General features: G+C 36.6%; 1 long non-coding RNA gene across 8 annotated transcripts in view; it reads left to right on the forward strand.

Annotated features, from left to right (window-relative positions):
• Nucleotides 1–19,420, forward strand: part of LOC308194510 — a 137,140-nt gene that overhangs the window by 99,149 nt on the left and 18,571 nt on the right. For 3 of the 8 annotated variants that reach the window (XR_013950621.1, XR_013950622.1, XR_013950627.1), the window contains 2 exons: nt 7,837–7,917; nt 16,022–16,069. This is a non-coding gene — a long non-coding RNA (uncharacterized lncRNA). Of the gene's footprint in view, nt 1–6,442; nt 6,537–7,836; nt 7,918–8,776; nt 8,902–14,351; nt 14,405–16,021; nt 16,070–19,420 lie in introns of all 8 variants that reach the window. The other 5 variants (XR_013950623.1, XR_013950625.1, XR_013950624.1 and 2 more) reach the window with 5 other exon arrangements.

Consider the following 19,420-nt stretch of genomic DNA (forward strand, 5'->3'; position numbering starts at 1 on the left):
AACGTGACCCATGCTCTCTTCTCATCACGCAGAAGATGTGCAGAAAGAAAGGGATAAGGATTAGCAGATAGAGCCTGTTGCTCTGCTCCCATTCAGCACAGAGCCAGCAATGCTGTGGAGTATACTGACCGCTGGTTTTAGCTCTACCAAGCCATAATCCCCTCCTAATTGTTCCTAGCAGAAGCAACACTTGAGGAGCCCGTCTCCGTCTCACCCAGCAGACAGAGAGGCCCTTTGGACAGGAGCGCTGCACAATCTTCCCTTTCCTCTAAAACAGGATAACAACCCACGTCTCTGAGCTTTGCTTATTCCCATAAACTCACTCAGGGCTGTTAAGAAAGGTAAAATAACACAGTGAAGTGTGCCTTCACTGAACATCTGAAACACTGCAGTCATGCAATTGACAGCTAAAGTCAATGGAAAGCAATACATTAATTTGGTAAACAAAGCACTTCTATATTACATGAATTCCCCAAAAACTGCAATGAATGCAAGTTCCTACCACCTGAATGTCTTTTCAGTTGCCACCTGGTCTTATTATAAATTAGAACATGGAATACTCAGCTATCTTGATAGCATTCCTTGACTTTTCCTGTTTTGAAAAACACTTGAATATATGAAATGCCAAAAATCTCTAAAGACATTTCTAACATCTCAGAAACTATTCTGAGACTCTTCTCAGCATGGAAAACTGCATGCATATCATTAATAAAGCATGATTAAACAGCATTTTCTCTGAATTAAGTCATATTTTTCTTTTTTTCTTTTTTTTTTAAGTAGAAAAGATATTTAGATGAAAAAACTCCATTCTAGAGATGACTTGAAAGTTCAAAATTGCCCTGGAGACCTTGGTTTCAGCCAAAGCAGATGCTGTAATAAAATTACATATACAAACACTTTAACGGGTTGTTCCAATACCCTAAAACTAGAATCCTATTTATTGGAAACTCCCTACCTTTGGCAATTCTCATCAGTTGCCACTCAATTTTCTGCAGGCACGGTGTTCATTTCATAGAAGCTCTGAAAGAGTTTGTGATTTTTTTTGCATTGTCTTCCAATAGCCCCCAAACTAAACAGCAGTCATAAATCCATCCTTTATCTTGTTTAGTTATTAAATGTTTCTGTTGGATCTGTTTCCGAGACATTTGAACTTTTCAGATGTAGCTTTAGTCATTTGTAACATGTGCTAAGTTAATTACATACACTTTTTTATTAAGGGATTTCAATAAACCTGAAGGTATGATGGTATTGCAACACTCTGTAAGCACCCAAAATCCTTCTTGAAACTACCAAACTTTTCTTACACAACTCAGGAGAACTTCCTGGCATTTGGGGTGCTTAGACCATGACTTGATCTTGTTTAGAAACTGAAGTATATTTAAAGAATATATGTTGTGCATTGTGTCTATTGATCTTACAGATAAAAATATATAGAATATAGGCTATAGCATCACAATATACAACATAAAATATAATAATAAAAATATACAGAAAGAATGCTTAATCTGGCAACACTTGGACTATTTTTTCTACCAGTAAAAGTGTAAGTCTAGAGCTACAGGAAGAACTTTTTCCCCAGCTTATTTTGTTTAACCAAACTGGCAGAATTTAGTGCAGTATAAACCAGTCTAGCTGAAGCTATGCTAGAGGATCTGACCTTCCTGTTCCAGTGGACATGGAGTAGAAACACTTTCGAAAGGAAAATTAGTCCTCGGAGTCCCAACTCTTTCACTGATAAAACCAGGTGTGGGTTTTGAACTAGTGAACCTGTAGGAAGATCCTGGTTGAATTTTGCCTTGTACATCAGCAATGAGATTCTCCACAAGAGCTCTGTCAAATTTGTCAAATCCTAAGGTCAAACCCAGGGTTTCTGAGCTCTCAAACCAGAAGACTAGTGAAAGGCAGTGAAAGACCCTCTCCCAGGGAGATCAGGTCTAAAAAGGGTCAACAAGACAGTAAGCAAGCCAGGTGGCTTAACATTTGTGTTCATCTTTTTCATTCTGTGAACCTATCATTTAAATTACATTATTTTATTTTACAGGGACTTCAGTAGGTTATCTAGATATTTAGGCCAACTTCAAAAAGTTAATAGCTGTGTGGTATTTCAATGTTAAAATCTCAGAATGTCTATAATGTTTTCCTTCATGCCATTATTTCTTCCTGACAGGTACAGGGAGGTTTTGACACTGTTAATATAACATAGGGTGTTAATCTTATAATCGCCCTGTCAGCACTTTGTGTCAGGGTGTTAATGACCACCTTTCAGCCACTCAGAGTTGCCTGCCAATAAAAATAGTGCCGGCACCTACCCAACCAGCAGCTATTCAGCTACTTTGCTTTTTCCCCAAAGAATAAATAGAAAATTTCACTAGCCATGTGGCTATAAAGACACTCCTCTCTTCTTACACATTTCCTTTTCCTTCTCTTTACCCGCTGGCAGAAAAAATGACTTTGACACTGAGCCTTTTTAATGTATTTTGCATGCTTTATTTTAAAATGTACAAATCATTTCTCAAGTTTTAAATAAACATAACACCTTGGACAGGATAAAAGCCAATTTTTTAACAGCAAGAGTCACACTTATTTGCCACAGTTCTTTGCTACATAAATATACAACCCAAAGACAAATGCTGTATATTTCTGTAATGTCTCAGTGGTTGAGATGAGCCCGTATTTTTGTCTCTGCACAGGAGAGAAGCTTTCCCAGCTTCCTGGCAGAGGGAATTGCACAATTCCAGATGACTTACTTTATATGCCTAGAGGAATTTTATTACACAAATAACAAAGAGAGACAAAGAGAGGAAGAGGGAGAGCACACACTCAGAATAATAAACAAAGAATAATAAACATCCCTGCAATTGTCCAGGGATTCCAGATGTGGCTCCATCCCTCTGCAAGTCCTGGCTGTGACTTCTTTGGACATCTTTATAGGCTGCCTTAGACCGCTTGGAAAATGTCACCCTCAAATCTGCTGAGCCTCCTGGGATACTCAGGAGCTTTTGTGCACAGTGACACTGTAATTCCTATAACAATGTGCTTACTTGCTTCCTGAAAGACGCAAACAAAATCTATTGTAAATGAATTGGTCTGTGATATTACGGCTCATGCCAGTAGATTTCTGTTGCATTGCTCTCAGATGAGTTCCTTCAAGAAGCCAATTGTCCTAAAGCTGTGGTCCTTGTGGCCCGTTGTAGTCTGATGGTGAATTTTCTCCCCATCCTGTTTATATCTTCCATCATTGGTATTTAGGGCATTAATCACAAATCCTATGCATGCTTAATTTAAATAAAATTGCAGGTTAACTTACAATAAGTTGTGAGAGGCCAACTAGCAAAAGAAAAGCACTATCAGAGCTATGATGAAATCATATATTCCAGCTAGTTTGCTGCTCTTACTGCTTTTTTTTTTTTTTTTTTTTTTTTTTTTACTTAAATTCTTATAAGCTTCTTTTAATCAAGTGATGCGGCTAATTGGCCAGGGATGCTTCCAGCCTCATTTACTATCCATCTGGATTTTATATGCATTGTGTTTTCCCAACTGAAAAGAAGCAGAAGTACTACACGACTAATTAGAACTCAGTCCCCCAAAAAAGTAACATTTTGTTCCTAGAGAAAAATTTGTTTCTCATGTGGGATTTTAATGCAGACCATAAAAAAAAAAAAGTAGCAAAGCCTAAACAATCATCAGTTTCCATGTCATACAAAGCCAAAGATGCAGTCAAAATTATTTCCGTATTAAAACAAACAGAATTTACTTAGTCTTTGCTTGCTATATTTTATTGTAAGCATGAATGCTGGATGTGCTTGGATGCACAAAAACATTTAGTATATCAATAAATAAGAAATTGTGTTGTTGTTTTTTTTTTTTCTCTTTTTCTGCTTTCCACAATATTTAATGTGCTTTGCAATAATAAAATGAATGTGAAAGGTCAGACACTCAAAACAGACCAAGATCCAAAATCTGTTTTGTCTTGCTTGCTACAATAAGTTATAAATATGGAAAAAATACTTATTATTACTTTTGTAAATGAAATAATGGAATTGGATTCTAAATGTAAGGGGATATAAGAAGATCCATCATTCAAGAAAAACGCAATCAGCCAAGCACCCTCTACTGAGATTATCACTTGATAATCACAGTGGCCACTGGAAGGTGGGCTGCCAGTCCCTTTAAATAGTTAGCTATCATCCTGCCTATCATGTTTCACTTCTGCAAAAGTACTCATTAGTGTTATTCTAAATATTTATGTAATTGCAGTTAAACCAAAGGAAAGACACTTCTGTACATAATATTATTTCAAAGTGCATGTCACAGCATGGAAATAGAGTCATGACTTAGTTCATTTTTTGTAGCTTTTGTAGCTTCTGTCACAGAATTTCTGACTCGCACCATTTTACTGAAGAGACTTATTCTTCTTCAATCCTGATTATTTTCCTTGATTACCATAACAGAAACAGATAACAGATGCATCTGAGCTCCCAACAGTAACCCTATGATGTGTGGAGCAGTGCAAGATTGCATCACCACAAGCTCTTGTATATCTCCTCTTGCAGTGTGATCCAAAAAATGTTTTTTCCACCACTTCACAAATATTTTGGTGTGATAATTCACAGTGGTCAAAGTCCAGGCTTATTTATCTCAGTGGCATTCCTCTACTTAGACAGAGCATAGCTGAGTGAAGACAATGTATTTAAAGCTTTTAGGGCACTGGAGGTCTATCACCATTTAAACTGAGTGACTAGTTTATCCCATGCTCTGTTTCTCTTATTTTACCTCTTACTGAGGAGTCCTAAAAATACCTGTACTTGGCAGAAGGGAGGCACTTCGCCATCTTCAACAAGAACACTGAGTCAGCTGTTTGGATGGTGAACATGTATTCAAATCTGCACGTGGAATATACATATATGGATGATGTATATAGAAATGGGGTCAGGGACAGTGGGAGAAAGTGAGAGAGAACAGCCCTTCCACCTGCAAATCCCAGTGCTCTATGAATTGGTCACTTCACCCAGGTCTGCTTGGCAGGCAATGTTCACATCCCAGTCATTAGCCGTGCAGGGATTTCAGAGTTTCACGTGTTGGTAAGGCTGAGCAGGTCACTACAGTTCAAAACAAAGAGGTCCAGGACTCCTATCCAAACAGCTGTGGTTCATATTTGAATTTTAGCCTGCTGGATGGTGGAAACCTCAGACCTTGTGTTCCCCAAGGAAGTCTTGCATAAGCTTTGGTCTCAGTTAGTGAAGCATAGAGAAAGTAAAAGGTCCAGAGTGCAGCTGACTTCGGAACACTGAAAGTAAATGGTCAAGCTTCTCTCAGCTATGTGTATGCATATAGCTCATGTTAACAGTAATGGGACTAACGTGCATATTGATGGTCAGCTATATCCACGAAGTAAGCAAATTAGGAGGAGCCAAGAACAATCAGACTTTGTTATATTTTAGAATTTTGCCAAAACAATAGCTAGTCCAAAATTATTTTATAGGTTAAGCAAATCTGTCCATCTGCAGTGGGATTTCATCTTCCCAGCAGAACTTACTTGGTTATTTACCAGCTTTTCAGTAGTTCAGTTCTGATAAGCGAAGCAAGTCTCCAAGAACTCTTGTGCAAAAACGAAGCAGCTGTTTACAGAGATGAGACATTATGGTTGAGGAAGCCTCCTGGGAGCATTGTGACAGGCACAGCACTTACAAACTGCAGAGATGTGAGAAGGAGGGAATTATGTTTAATTTTGTGATCTCTTCTGCCTGGTGGGAAAGTGGTTTTGGAAGAGTGGGAAATTCATATGAATCTGATTTGATAGTTGGAGGACAGAAGTTCTTTATTGACAGCCTGGGTGGTGCTAACACAAATGTGCCCCTTTACACTTCACTGATGGCTTACAGAGAGTACTTCTAGGGAAGAGACGTTCATCCTCCTTGTTTTTAAACCCCTGGGTTGTCCCTGAGTCTTCAGTAAGCAGTTATTTTGAAGGGATTTCCTTTGAGATATTGATGTCAGTAAAATTTGGACGGAGGCCTCTAACACAATTTCCACAAACTACCATTCAATATAGCCATTAGCTGTATTCAGTTGCCACTAGCCTGTGTTTGACCAAATTTGCTAAATGGAGGGTTGCGTTCCTCACAGTTAGCTGTGGGATTCAGCCATGAGCTGAATTAGCCAGAGATTAACAGACACTGCACAGTCATTTCCCTGATAAATCTATAAAAAACATAGCCAGACCTTCAGCAGCCCATCAGTTATACCTCAAGCCATTCAGCCTCCTGCTGTCATTCCCCAAAGAGATTGTCATCATTAGCATAAGAAACACAGGGGCAAGAGCAGAATTTGTGCTCTTGACTGAACTATTGCTATGAGACCTGTAGGCTAGAGGAGTCTATTTCATGTAGGACTTCATGGGATGACTGGGGAGTAAGAAAGCTCTCTTCCATCTCTTTGGCAGAAAGGTGCTGTAAAGAGGAAGTTGTAAAGAGGAAGATGTGCGTGCTTTATCTCCATTGGTGTTTGGAGTGGCGTGAAGCAGAAGATACGAGCAGGTTCAACAGATATTTGTGGTATCTCTGGGAAAATGGAAAGCATAACTACAGTTATAACAGTATATATACATATATACAGTTATAACTACAGCTAATTTATCACAGTTATCATTGGAGAAAACACTACAGATGGTTCTTGGTAGTTTCTTTTTCCCTGAATATATCAAGGGTTTTGTTTTGTTTTGTTTTTATTATTTATTGTTGTTTGTTTCTTTGTTTGGTCACTAGTACGCTACCAAAAGCAAATCAGAAAGCAAGTGCCAATAAAAACTGTGACCTGCACATTTTAGGCAGGGGTTGGCTGGCTTTGCTTGTGGCACAGCCTCCATCTGTTTGTCCATTTAATAGAGAACATGCAATGCCCTTAAAAAAAATTAATGTCTTTATTTGAATGAAAAGCCCCTGGAGGACGTGATTTAAAACAAAGCAGTACCTAGCATCAAGGATGCTGAAACACCTCAGATAAACAGCCTTTTGGTTAGCTTATGTATGTATACACACAAACATACATATATATCTCTAGGTTTTCAATTCCCCTCTCAGCTCTTTCCAGGGTCCCACACTCCACTCCCTCCATCTGCATGAGCTCTAGACACCACTACTTGTGTCACACATTCTGTAAGGAACAGCATTTTTTCCCTGCAAGTCTTTATTATTGTTGGTGCTGAGATAATACTTAGCTTTTCCAAATAAAACATAGGCTCTCCAGAGCTAAACAACTAATACAGACAGCTAGTGGGGTAAAGGTCCTGTCTCAAAAATCTTCAAATATTGCTGAGATTGTTGTTTATGATTTTTGTTCAGAATATGCCAGAGTGTGTGGTGGCTGAGGATGAAACAGTAATAAGGAATGTAAGCTCATTCATTTAAAATTATTTATCATAATAATTTATACTTTTGATCTCAAGTCCCTAGGGACTACCCCACCGTTACTAATCTGTATTTAGTGCATGCTACCAGCTTTTTCCACATTCAGAACTCTATCAGATCTGTACAACAAGGTAACTCAACCCTGGGAGACCAGCAGCCTTTTGAGATTGGTGACAAAGTTATCACCTGCTTAAATGCTTCGTAGTGAGGTGATCATTCTTACAATCAAGACCATCAGTCCCAGAAGTAATTTCTTAAATGAATCAATGTGTCTAATATTTTTCTGAAAAGTAATAGTTTAGGAATTAAGTCAGAAAGCAACTTCACTTGTAGGGGACTTAAACTGTTGCAGGTACTCACAGCAAACATTACTGGACATGTCCCTGGTCTTCTTCTTGAAGGCTTTTTTAATGGATTTGTTTCTTTAAAGGGAGAATGTAGCCTTTTGAGACCACGACTTGGAGAAGTAGGACCTATTTCCAGCTTTGTCAAGCACTGTGATCATGAAAAGGTCAGACACTCCCTTTTCTTTCCACTCCCCTGTTCTTCTGTGTTACTGGTGTGGTCATGCCTATGAAGCACAAGGTAATACTTCTAATTTTTCAGCAAGTTGGAAGAACTCCTGTGGTCTTTTTTTGCCCCCATAATCACTTTGTTATATGTTAGTGATCACTCAAATCATGTTCTAGTTTGAGGCTGGTCATGGATATTATTGCTTTTGGCATTAATAAATGGTTTTCTAAACAGCACGTTTAAATAGGGAAACAGTTATTTCTTCCATGTCAATGAGAACAGAAGGTAACTTACTTGAATGCTTGTGAATTCTTATATTCCATTCAATTTTGTTACATGATTTGTCACATACTTTTACTATTCACTCTCTTTTGACTATGATACCTTTCATGTTATACCTCTAAAACTGGTTCTGTTTGTTGATTTTTTCAACACTTGATTTTCATTATTTACATACCATTTTATGAAAAATCAATAAACACAAAACTTCTCACTAGTTATCAGAATGCCAACATTTATTATAATTAAATATTTATTCAATATATAAAAACTTTTTTCCACTTAATACAAAATTATCCATCACTGTAGAACAGTAACTTCCTAGACAGTGAAAGAACAAACCAAATTTTATTTCTGAAGAAAAAAAAACTTCATACCTTTAAACAATCAGAAGTGTTGGCTCCTCAAAGCAATGGATTGACCCATTCTGAGCTTGCTCAATGTCTTAGTGTCACACTCAATTTCGACAAAAACATCTACTTGTATAAAAGAACAAAACAAAACACAAAAAAGTGCACTATCACAGTAATTTCTAAATGCTACTTTCAAAAACATCGATGGATGCTTTAAACTTTCAGCTCCTGAGTTGTACCAATTATTAACTGGTATGTTGAAGGATTTGAAAACTTCACCTGGAGCAGAGAAGCAGGTCATTTTGTTGAAAAGAATGACTTCGGGAAAACTGAATGCTTCTACAGAGGAGGTTTGTAAATAGGTTCCTGCCTTGTTTCCTTTCATCATTTACAAACAAGATTACTTTCCAGATGCAGCTAAACTGATTACTGCTTTTAGTTTGTGTGACTAACAGAAGGGAAATTATCACTTACCATGAACTGAAAAGCATTGGAAAAATAATGATGGCTCTATTATCGTAAAAAAAATATAAAAACTGGCCCGAGAAGACTACTAACTTAGATCAACCACCCACATTCATAATGGTGTTTTTCTGTTTATCATATTTACATAAACATTCACTGTTTATTTGTAAGACTTCAGTTGGCACTTCTCGTACATCCTAAAATTTCATTGACTTCAGTGGGTATATAGCCAGCTCAGGCCTAATGTTTTGAATTACTCATTGTGTATTTATTTCTATCTGAATGAAATTCTGGTAGTATACCTCCCAGTCTAAGCACCAGGCAACTCTTTAATATTTACACTGGAAACAGAAATCCATAATCAAAGGAGAATTTCTGAAAAGATTAGGCCATGTTGGAAGTTCTGGTCTTAGTTACAAAATGATTCATCAATTCACTGCAGTTTTGAAGCTAATATAACAAACCTGAGGTCTGAACCAAAGCAAGTAGCCCAAAGTTAGCAGTGTTTTTTTCCTTCCTATAATCTCTGCCAATCCCAGTGAGGCATGTTTATTACAAACTTTTACAAATTATATGCTAACATAAACCCAAGGCAAATCCTTGTCTGGAAAAAAGTTCTTGGACTACTAGTAGAAGTCTTCTAAAAATATAACTCAGAAAAGTGTATGACTTGAAATAGAGTCATTTCAAGGGTAATTTGGGTTGCTATGTCTTCAACACACAGATGAGAAATCTGTGATTTCTGGGCAGATTAGGTTTCTGGCTATTTTTTAATGTGTTTAGATTTTATGAAACAGCCCTTGGAAATACTGTTAAAGCTGAATCAAGGATTAAGCTTATTCACTTCTCTTATTTCTATCAGTCTTCATTGTAGGAGAAAGACACTCATGGACAACCTTCTGTTTAATCTGATTTCACTTATCACAATGAGTTTCATTTGCAATTTATTATCTGTTTGGATCCCAGTTCATGCTTGTGCAAAATGGTAGATTATTATTTTCTTGGTTTCTTCCGAGATGTGTATGGTAAGTGATTATTTAGGGCACAGTCTATTTTCCTGGGTTTACACTCCAAAATATACAGTTTTCCAATCTAGATGCACCTGCATCTAGAGGTTCTGTATCAATAACACTGTAAATAGGTATAGAAATTAAACCTCTTCATTTGTGCCTTTCTGCTCATCATTTACCAAACACTGAGGCAGGGTGTGAATATAGACCATGCTTGGTGCTTTCTGTGACTTGTTCACAAACTCATTCAGTTTCAGCCTCAGAGAAGCTGTAGGAGTCTCATGTTTCTTGGTAAAAGTTGGGTTAGACCATTACGATTCAATCATTTTATAACATTTATGAATCATGTGGTCTGCAAAAGTGTATCACATAAATAAGAGACTAGCTCCAGTCCCAAGCTGTCACAACAGTCACAGAGAGGAGCACTGAAATCCATGACCATGGGTAAAGGGGTCCCTGCACTGATGTAGACCTAGCACAAAAATCATTTTTTTTAACATTATTCTAAAAAATCATTGTTTTTAACGTGTTATTCTAAAGGACATTTGAGTTGAAAGCACATCAAAGGTCTTTGAAGCTGGTGCCCTGTGTCAGATACTACTATATCACAAAAATCCTTTCATGAGCTAATCAAGCTTCAAAGCAAAAGCAATGAATTTTTTCATCTGGCTGAAGCAGTTCTTGACTGGCAGGCATATCTTTGAAAACTGTCATCATCTTCTGCCATTAGATAAGTTTATAACATTTTTAAAATCTGTGTTGTCATCAAATCCCACCACTTCTCCACTGGTGGTTTTCAGAGAAAGTACCATCAAGAATAAAATATTTATTGTGGAAATATTACTCTTACTCCTCTACAAGAGATGATCATAGCAAGGCCTTTTGAGTAAATTTCTAAAACATTTCAAAACATTGAGTTGGAAAGAACTTCCATATTTATTGTTGCTTGGAAGTCTTCCTGCAGCGTCTTCTCTGGCCTTTCCGTCACCCTAACAAAAAACATGAGCATGTGAATGCAAAACGTGATATATCCCTGACAATTTTCATGCTCTGTCTCTCTTCACAGCTAGGACATTTAAGAAATTAAAAAAATAAAACAAAATACTTGACATTTATTGAAGGGAAGAGGTTATGGAATTATGTCAAACAGAACACTAGGAGAATAAAGCCTGCCAGTAAGTTTAACTCTTTCTACAGTTTTATTGCTCATCATAATTATTAACATCTTTAGTTAGAACGCCATTTGGATATCATTACAATAAATGCAAACGATCTTGGATTGTCCTTAAGCTTTTTTTTAGACATGCTTTTTTTGTCACTCAGCTCACTAATGAATCATTTTTATGATAGAATACTAAGGTATGTACATTAAACAGATTAGCAATGTCCAATGTCCCATTGAGCTAGAAATAAAATTGCACAGGTTTATTGTTATATTGCAAAGGACTTGAAATAAATGCTTGTGAAGAAAACTGCAACTTCATTTAACAAACACTTTGCAGTGCATTCTTAATACACTACATTCACGTTATGAACCTGGGCCTTCTGGAACTGAAGTCAATCTCAGTTGGAGCTTTGCCTTTAGTTGGGTTGCAACACCCTCTCCATATATTTTTACGTCCCATGTAGCAACAAGAGGAGGAGACAGGGAATCAAACTGAAAAAAAGTCTCAGACCATTTGAAAGTAATTTGTTCTCTGCCTGCTAAACAATCTGAGACAGTGATTTAAATTAATCCACTTTTTCACTGAAGCAGGGTAGAAGCACTCGGTAGGGTATATAACAAATCTAAACTGTTGAAAACGTAACCACCAGATAAAAAGTAGGAATGAAAAATTGAGACAATAGTTTCTTAAATTGCTCCTCTAGATCCACTAAAGGATATCCGATTGCATACTCACCAAGGCTTTTGCAGTTCTAGCTAATTACTTCTTCCAAAGCCAAGAGATTAGGTTGTTTTTTTCATACCACTTTTCTAGAAGTACTAATTCATCTCAAATTGATTTCATCCTTAATGTAGCCAGATAACTAAATGACTTCCTTGCACAGTTTGCCAAACAGTCTTCCAAAGCACACAAAGTCTCTCTGAATTATAGATAAGGCTACTTAGCTAACAGTACATTTTGGCACATATTACAAATATGGTCCCAAAGGATCATTTTTGTTATGGAACACAACACAGTCATGATTAATAAATTGCATCTTTATATAGCACGTTTTGAAGATAATGGCAAATAAGCAAAATAAAAAGTTAACAAAAGACAACATTCTTCCCTCTGCTTGCATGGGAAAAGGAATTTGAGGAAAGAACTTTTGCCTCTTCGTCTAAAGAATAACACCAGGAAATCTATGTGGTAGGATCTTTGCAATCTTTTTCAGTTTCCTTCCTCTATAAATATTTCCTCCCATAGTGGGTATGTGGGAAAAAGATCAAGTTGGAATAACTCCCTTGAACATCCTTTGAGCAGGAGTGCTACTTGCTTTTGGGGGTTGGGTTTCTTTCATTTTTTTGCTTTGATTTTTTTTTAAGTTCAATGCAGAAGTGATGACTGAGCAGATTCAATGAGCAGTCTGTGTACCCTCAGGGAAATACAGACCCACAGGACCTCCCCAGTGGCTTCCAGTCTTAATAGGACTGAAAAATCATTGCTTTGTTACTGTTATCTTAAAAATGTTAAACTAGAAAGTGAAGATTTTCTGCCAATCTGAGCCTAAAACTGAAGAGTCCAACAGTTTAGGTCTGGAATAAAATACATCTGCTTAGCATTTGTGCTTCCTGCTGGAAATCTCATTGCAAATTCTTCCAGAGCAACGTTCCACAGACATCTGTAGCCTGTCATAAATGGAGTGCCCCTCCAGCCACACGTTCACACAAACATTCAACTATGTGCTCTCATGAAATAGCAGGAGAATGGTACCTCTCCGTGTGATATGAGTTTGGTTCAGCACTGATTCCTCACTTTGCCAGGCTGTTACAGCTCAGCTCACTGCAGAGGTAGTCAAAACAATCTGATCTCTCTGCCAATTTGCACATATGGCTTTCTCTGTGCTCCCTGTAGAAGTATACAGAGTAAAGGATTTTGCTGTTTTTTTCCTTTTATTCATCTTAATAAAGTTTTTCTCATCAGACAATGGTATCTTCCATGATTTTTCTGAATTTAATAGAAAAGTTCTGAAAAAATAGAACGACTCACTGTTATTTCATTCTGTATACTGAGACAGTGTTCATTGTGGTATGGGTGAAGAAAATGATTTTCACAGGTCTCTGGCTTGATATTCCATCCTCATATGTATATGACCCTGTGATTGAATACTGATTGCACTAATTTACTTGAATGATGCAGCTGTCCCTCAGTAATCCTAGCAGTTTGCGACCATCAAGTACCTGCCTGTCAATCTGATGTACTCTGTGTTAATAAAGTACTCATTGCAACAGAAACCTGAGTACCATTCCCTCCTCTGCCAAGGAACATTTAACTAAGTTGATCGATCAGTTGCACTCTCCTCCCCATCCCTCAAAGTAAGCAATACACACTAAGCAAAAAACCTCAGTAAGATCAGAAGCTGGGAGCCAGAGACATATGCTTTCAGGCCAAAGAGGATTTTTGAAAACAGGTCCCCACTTAGGTGAGTGCTTTAAATACTGGGATGGGATTTCCTTTGGCCAGTTTGAACATGTTTAATTCAAAGACCAGATTCACGGTAGAGAAACCTAAGTAGAGTAAAATGCCTTACTCTAAGGGATACAGCTGACTTCTTGCTGTTTTTCTCTGGAAGAGTTCAGCTCGCTTGTCTCCAGTGACATTACTCTGAGCTGACTTAGCTCTTCCCGTCCGTTCATTAAGGAAGAGAAGTGCCTACACTTGGAACAAAAATCCTTACCAGCTGGCAGGATGCCTTCAAGTTAGGTGTTGCACTAGCCAGCATTGTATTCTTTGCAGATTTACCCCTGAATTTCTTGCATGTAAAGCTGCTCTTTTTAAATATTAATTGATTAAATAGTAATTAATTAGAATTAGCTTTCACTCAATATTCTTCAAGGTAGTTTTAAGATGCAGGCACCAATAACAACTGGCTGTATTCAGAAGAAAAATGTGGCTTACACTGAAATCACAGTTAAGAATAGATGAGATACATAACATTTCTTAGTTTTCCCCTATGCTAACATTTTCTGAATAACTACTATCTATGTCCAACACATTTTCTTCTTTTTTGTTCAGTTAACGTTCTGTGTTTTGACTTATACATGTTTGTCCTGTAACACTAGCAAAAGAATCCTGTTGTAATTTTGATAATCTTTTGCATAAAATTTCATTTTAACTTAGGATGATCATGACAATAAAATTTTGAAAATGGCTTCACTGAAGTCTAGTTTTAGGTAAGCAAATATTTTGTATATGTCCTCATTTCCAGCTGAAAGCAACACTGTTACCATAAGAGGGTTAAATTCATGCAGCTAGTGCCATACTTAAATCTCTACAACTAACTTGGAAAATTCTCTGCATAAGCACTGCACGCGTAACATCTTTTAATTGATGTATTTGAAAATTAATTTGACTTATGATAGCTTGAGTTTATCTGGTACCTGAGTTTTTCTTAAAATTCCTAGACTCTGACAATGTAATCAGGTGTTTCCATCATAATCTTATCCACTTAAGTAAATCAAAATAGAGTTTACCAACATTGTTTGGAATTTATCTTTCTTTTACAAAAGGTTTTTTGAGGGCATAAAGATATTTAGTAGGGCCCCTTGAAACAGACACTAACAGGCCGAGCTCCAAAATTTTACCTTTTTTACATCTATAACTTCTCTTCATCTAAGAAAACACACACACACAACAAGACCCACAATTTGATGCTCTGCTTATGTCTGGCAAGAACCCTGATGGCAGAATTAGCTTCAAGAAAGCAAATGTCGTCTTGAAATATTTCTTAGCATTTTTTGTCTGATCCATAATTACACGCCTTCCAATAAAAAGGAAGAAATGACTTGTTGTGTCTGATGATAGCTGAGGTCTCAAATTCTTTCAGTATCAATAACACTTTCCTTCCTGTATTTGACTTCATTCCACCTCATGCTGACCAAAGTTTTTGGCAGTGAAAGGACATGTCAACTTCTGGACAAATCCTGCATGGCTGTGTATGGCATAATCTACAGCTGAATGGAAATGAATAAGTAATTATCAATCTTTGAAACAATGGCTATGTAAAGCAAAGTATCAGACTTGCAGCTTTTTCTAGCTCCTCATTAACAACTCAGTTAAAGTCATTTTGGGTGAATTAAAATTGCTCCTCAGATTACACATTTCTATTAAGAAAAAGGAGGGGGAGGGATAGAAAAGGGGGAAGATAGGAATTCAGGCCATACAGGTCTTTTCCTTAAATGAAAGACAAGGCATATTGTCTAGTAGTTGGGATAGGTTACTGAATATTTTATGTTCTTTTTATTCCTGCTCTCTTCCTATGTGAGTTATGAAAGTTTGGGGCAATTGCTTAATGCATAATTTAGGCTATTAAATAAGAGATTTGTCTTTCATAAAGTTTAAGCATCTGAATGTTCTTCACGTAGATCTGAGCACTGGGTTTCTCCGTCAGCTCATCTGTCTCTCTCTTTTCCAGGAACATAACTTTTCAAGCATGCATATTTTCATATCTTCACTTTAATTCTCCTGTCCTTTAGTTGCAAAAATACAAGCAACAAAAGACTAATTGCCATTTCCACCAAACACTTTGGGAGTCATAGGCAAAGAAAATATGAGTAGAAAGGATGAATATTGCCAGCTGGTGATCTTTTTTTCCCCTTCCTGGCAAGAAATTCCTGTACTCAGACTGAGTGGATGCTTACACAACAGTTTTTTCTGAGCAAACTTCTGAAAACACTGCAATTTGCCAAATGTGTCAGAAATCACTCTATGTTCATCTAATTTCCTTTTTTAATTTTTTTTCTATGAAGACAACAAAAAACAACTAACAATTTATTTTCTCTTGATTTCAGTGGGACTGAGAGGCAGAGATTTTCATTTTTCCCCCACTATTTGGAAAGGTAGGCCAAGGGGATTTTGGACATCATTGTTTATCTATCAGATATTTAAGAAGGCTGGGATTAAGACTGGGATTTCAGAAGCAGTCAATACTGTCCTAACCTTGTTTCTGTGGAAGTCACCAGTAAAATTTTTATTAACTGATGGCATGAGAATCATGGTCCTTTGGGGAATCTCTCTCTCTCTCTCTCTCTCTCTTTTTTTTTTTTTTTTTTTTTAACCCAAATGCAATGCCTTTATTTCTTTCAGCCAGGAGGGACCTGACCTAGTATACTCAGCCACCCTCAATACACTTCTCTTAAAACAACAGCAGGCCATCAGATGAGTTTCACAAAATGGTTTTCTGGCCACAATGTGCAGTTGTTTAAATAGCATACTTAGATTAATCTTTAGCACAATTAAGCTCTTGTCTTTCTGGACATTGTTGATAAATACAGCGGAATGATTAGATGACAGATTAAAATTAAGAAAACTGAAAGTCAGGTTCTTGCTTATCTCTTTTCGCTGTAGGTGAAGAACTTTTACATAACTTGTCAATTAGACACCATCTAAATATTAAGGTACCTGTTCGTGTTCATGTTTAGAGAGATATCTCTAATAGCTATGAGTGACAAAACTAATATCTAAAGAGATTTCTGAAGGCTAACAAATGTGCATTAATATTAGTATCACTGGGCACATGGCATTGCTAATAACACTTCTCGTGGCCTGCTGTGAGGGAGGTGAGGTATTTGCTGAGGTCTGCTTACCTGTTCTGTAAGATGGTAGCCTAGATCACCAACACCCACCTCTTTTCCTTGTACTGCTGACATGCGTCCTTTCATGCTGTTTTAAAAACACAGGTAAGGTTCTGATAAATTTAATGTGTGTGAGTCATCTGAAGGTACATTTTCAAAAGTCTCCTCAGCTGCTCAGATGAAAAACCCATAAAATTTCCAAGGCCTCCTAAGACATTAAGTCTGAGGCAGGCATTATTTCAAGAGGAAGAATTGGATAGGGACCACAAAAAGAAGGTTAGCAGGTTTTGCCTTCTGCACAGGTCCATCCCCCTGCATACCTCATCACTGAGGAAGGTGGTTCAGGTTCTAATTTTCAGAGCCTTTGATCAGAGAATTAAACTGGAGTAAATATCTACCTATTTTCTCATCTGTGTTACGTCACATGAACTAGCAGCAAAGAAGATATGGCCTTTCATTTTTGAACAACTGCAATGGATAGCACTGCAGTCAGAAGGTTATAAGTAAAATTGACTAGCTGAAATAACACAAGAGTGTCACTACAATAAAATATCGATTCACTCCCCCTATCTCCTTATCCTTCCTTTCTAGGCCATGCCTACAAATAACAAATTAATGGGACTTCAGAGAAATGAATAACAGTCATATTTTTAGAGTAGTTAGAGGAAATTTTTTTAAGTGTACTAGATAAAATGCTTTATAAATGTTGACCTTACTGAACAACTAAGAAATTCTGCCAGGAGTGTTGTCTGTAGTTGTTAGAACAGTGTATAAAGAAAAGGTTTAAATTTTGCAGGTATGTGTCTATTATGTAAAATACAGAATATATGTTAATATTGCAATGTGGTATTAACCCAAGTATATGTTAAAGTTTAGAGACATGATGAAAATTTACAAGTTTTGATTATGAACTTTGGAAACCATTCTTGTAAATATTTACCCCAGGTACAAGTATGTCTCAAGAGTATTCATAATAATACAAGGTGTGTGTAAATTTTCTAAACAAAATTCTCAATTTGTTTTGGATAGTAACATCCTTGGGAGGAAGGAAAGAATTTAATTAAAAACATATATAGCATTACTATTCACAAACTCATCCAAACAAAACAAGTCATAAATCAAACTGGTTTTGTTTAACTCTTGCAATATGTGTGACAAACATATATACACCCCACCCCCACAAAAAAATAAAATCTTTCAGAACAAAACATTACAGATAGAGGTGAAAGATATTTCTTGACTAGAAAATGAATTGAAAAGTGGAGTGAGGCTGGGACATGCTAAACCCTTTTACAAACTCAAATCAACTTCTGTGAGTAGCATTGTTCCCAAAACTGGGGCAAGTGAACTACTTTTCTTTGAGGTGAAAATAGGTAAATAAATAAGATTTTGAATTTTTAAACAAGCTTTATCATTTTGAAATAGATTTACATTTTTTAAAGTGTAGATCTTTTGAAAACAAATTAGAAGCTCAGTATTCTTGAATACACAAAGACAAAACAAAACATTTCAGTCTACTGCAAAGGAAACAAGCATTGTGTTTAGAACATAAGGAAGTATTCTGATTAACTGGGAGTTGGTTTTGAATTCACTGTCCAACGTACCTGACCTCCCCGTCATCCTTATGTCCCCACAACAGAACATGTCTTCCTTCCTGACTGAACTCTCCTGGTCTTTATGATGACCCTCACATGAAAATATTCTTATTCATGCCGCTCTAGCTCTGTCGCACTGTATAGGAGAACTCATAAAGATTCATCACGTATAAAATTAAGCTAATAGTGCAAACATGCAATTATTCACTAACTTATACAGGCAGCTGCAACTTTCTCCTGTATTTACATTTTTTGGCTAATAAGCACATACAGGTAATGTTGACTCTTGCTGAACTTTGGAAAAAAAATATATCCCATACAAAAATCCATTTAATGGAAATTATTCGAGTGAATCTCCATAATATAGATTTTTTAGGTTTAATCCATTGTGATAAGTCGAAAAAAAAATTGCATGACAATTGGGTCAGTGTTTTGAACATCTGAATGGCAGTAAGTAGAAAATTAAATCATTTAGAACTTTTATATAGGTAACATGTAAAGGCAATCTAGCTAGACATTTAGCTGCAATAAATATCACACCTTTTCCATTTTGTTTCTCATTTGACTTTAAAAATTTCATCTGGCAGTATTCCTGTAATTACTAAGCAATCCACAATAAAAGTTGCAATTCTTCAAGAAGAATATGTGATAATAATACCTAATAATGCAATTGTATTCTTCCTTTAAATGCAAACAGACCTTCATTTTAAACATGGACCACTTGACAAATTTCCATAATGCATGCATCAGATATATTACAATGCACTTTGGAAAACTGCCAAGTAGTGATGCATTTAGGACTTCAAAATTAAAAAGTCAATTAATTCTGAAAATGCGATTGCAAAATAAATCTTCCATCTGTGAACATAAGGACCTCTCTAGCTCAAAGAGGTCTTAGAATTATCAAGTTGCTTACATTTTACAGTCCATGCACCTCTTTTGGAGATTGCCACTCTTTAATCCTTTCAATTTATTAATACATGTAACTATAGAAATTAACCAAAACATAGAAATAGGTGTT

Source organism: Anser brachyrhynchus (genome assembly GCF_964034855.1).
Source record: "Anser brachyrhynchus genome assembly, chromosome: 4".
In the NCBI taxonomy this organism is placed as follows: Eukaryota; Metazoa; Chordata; class Aves; order Anseriformes; family Anatidae; genus Anser; species Anser brachyrhynchus.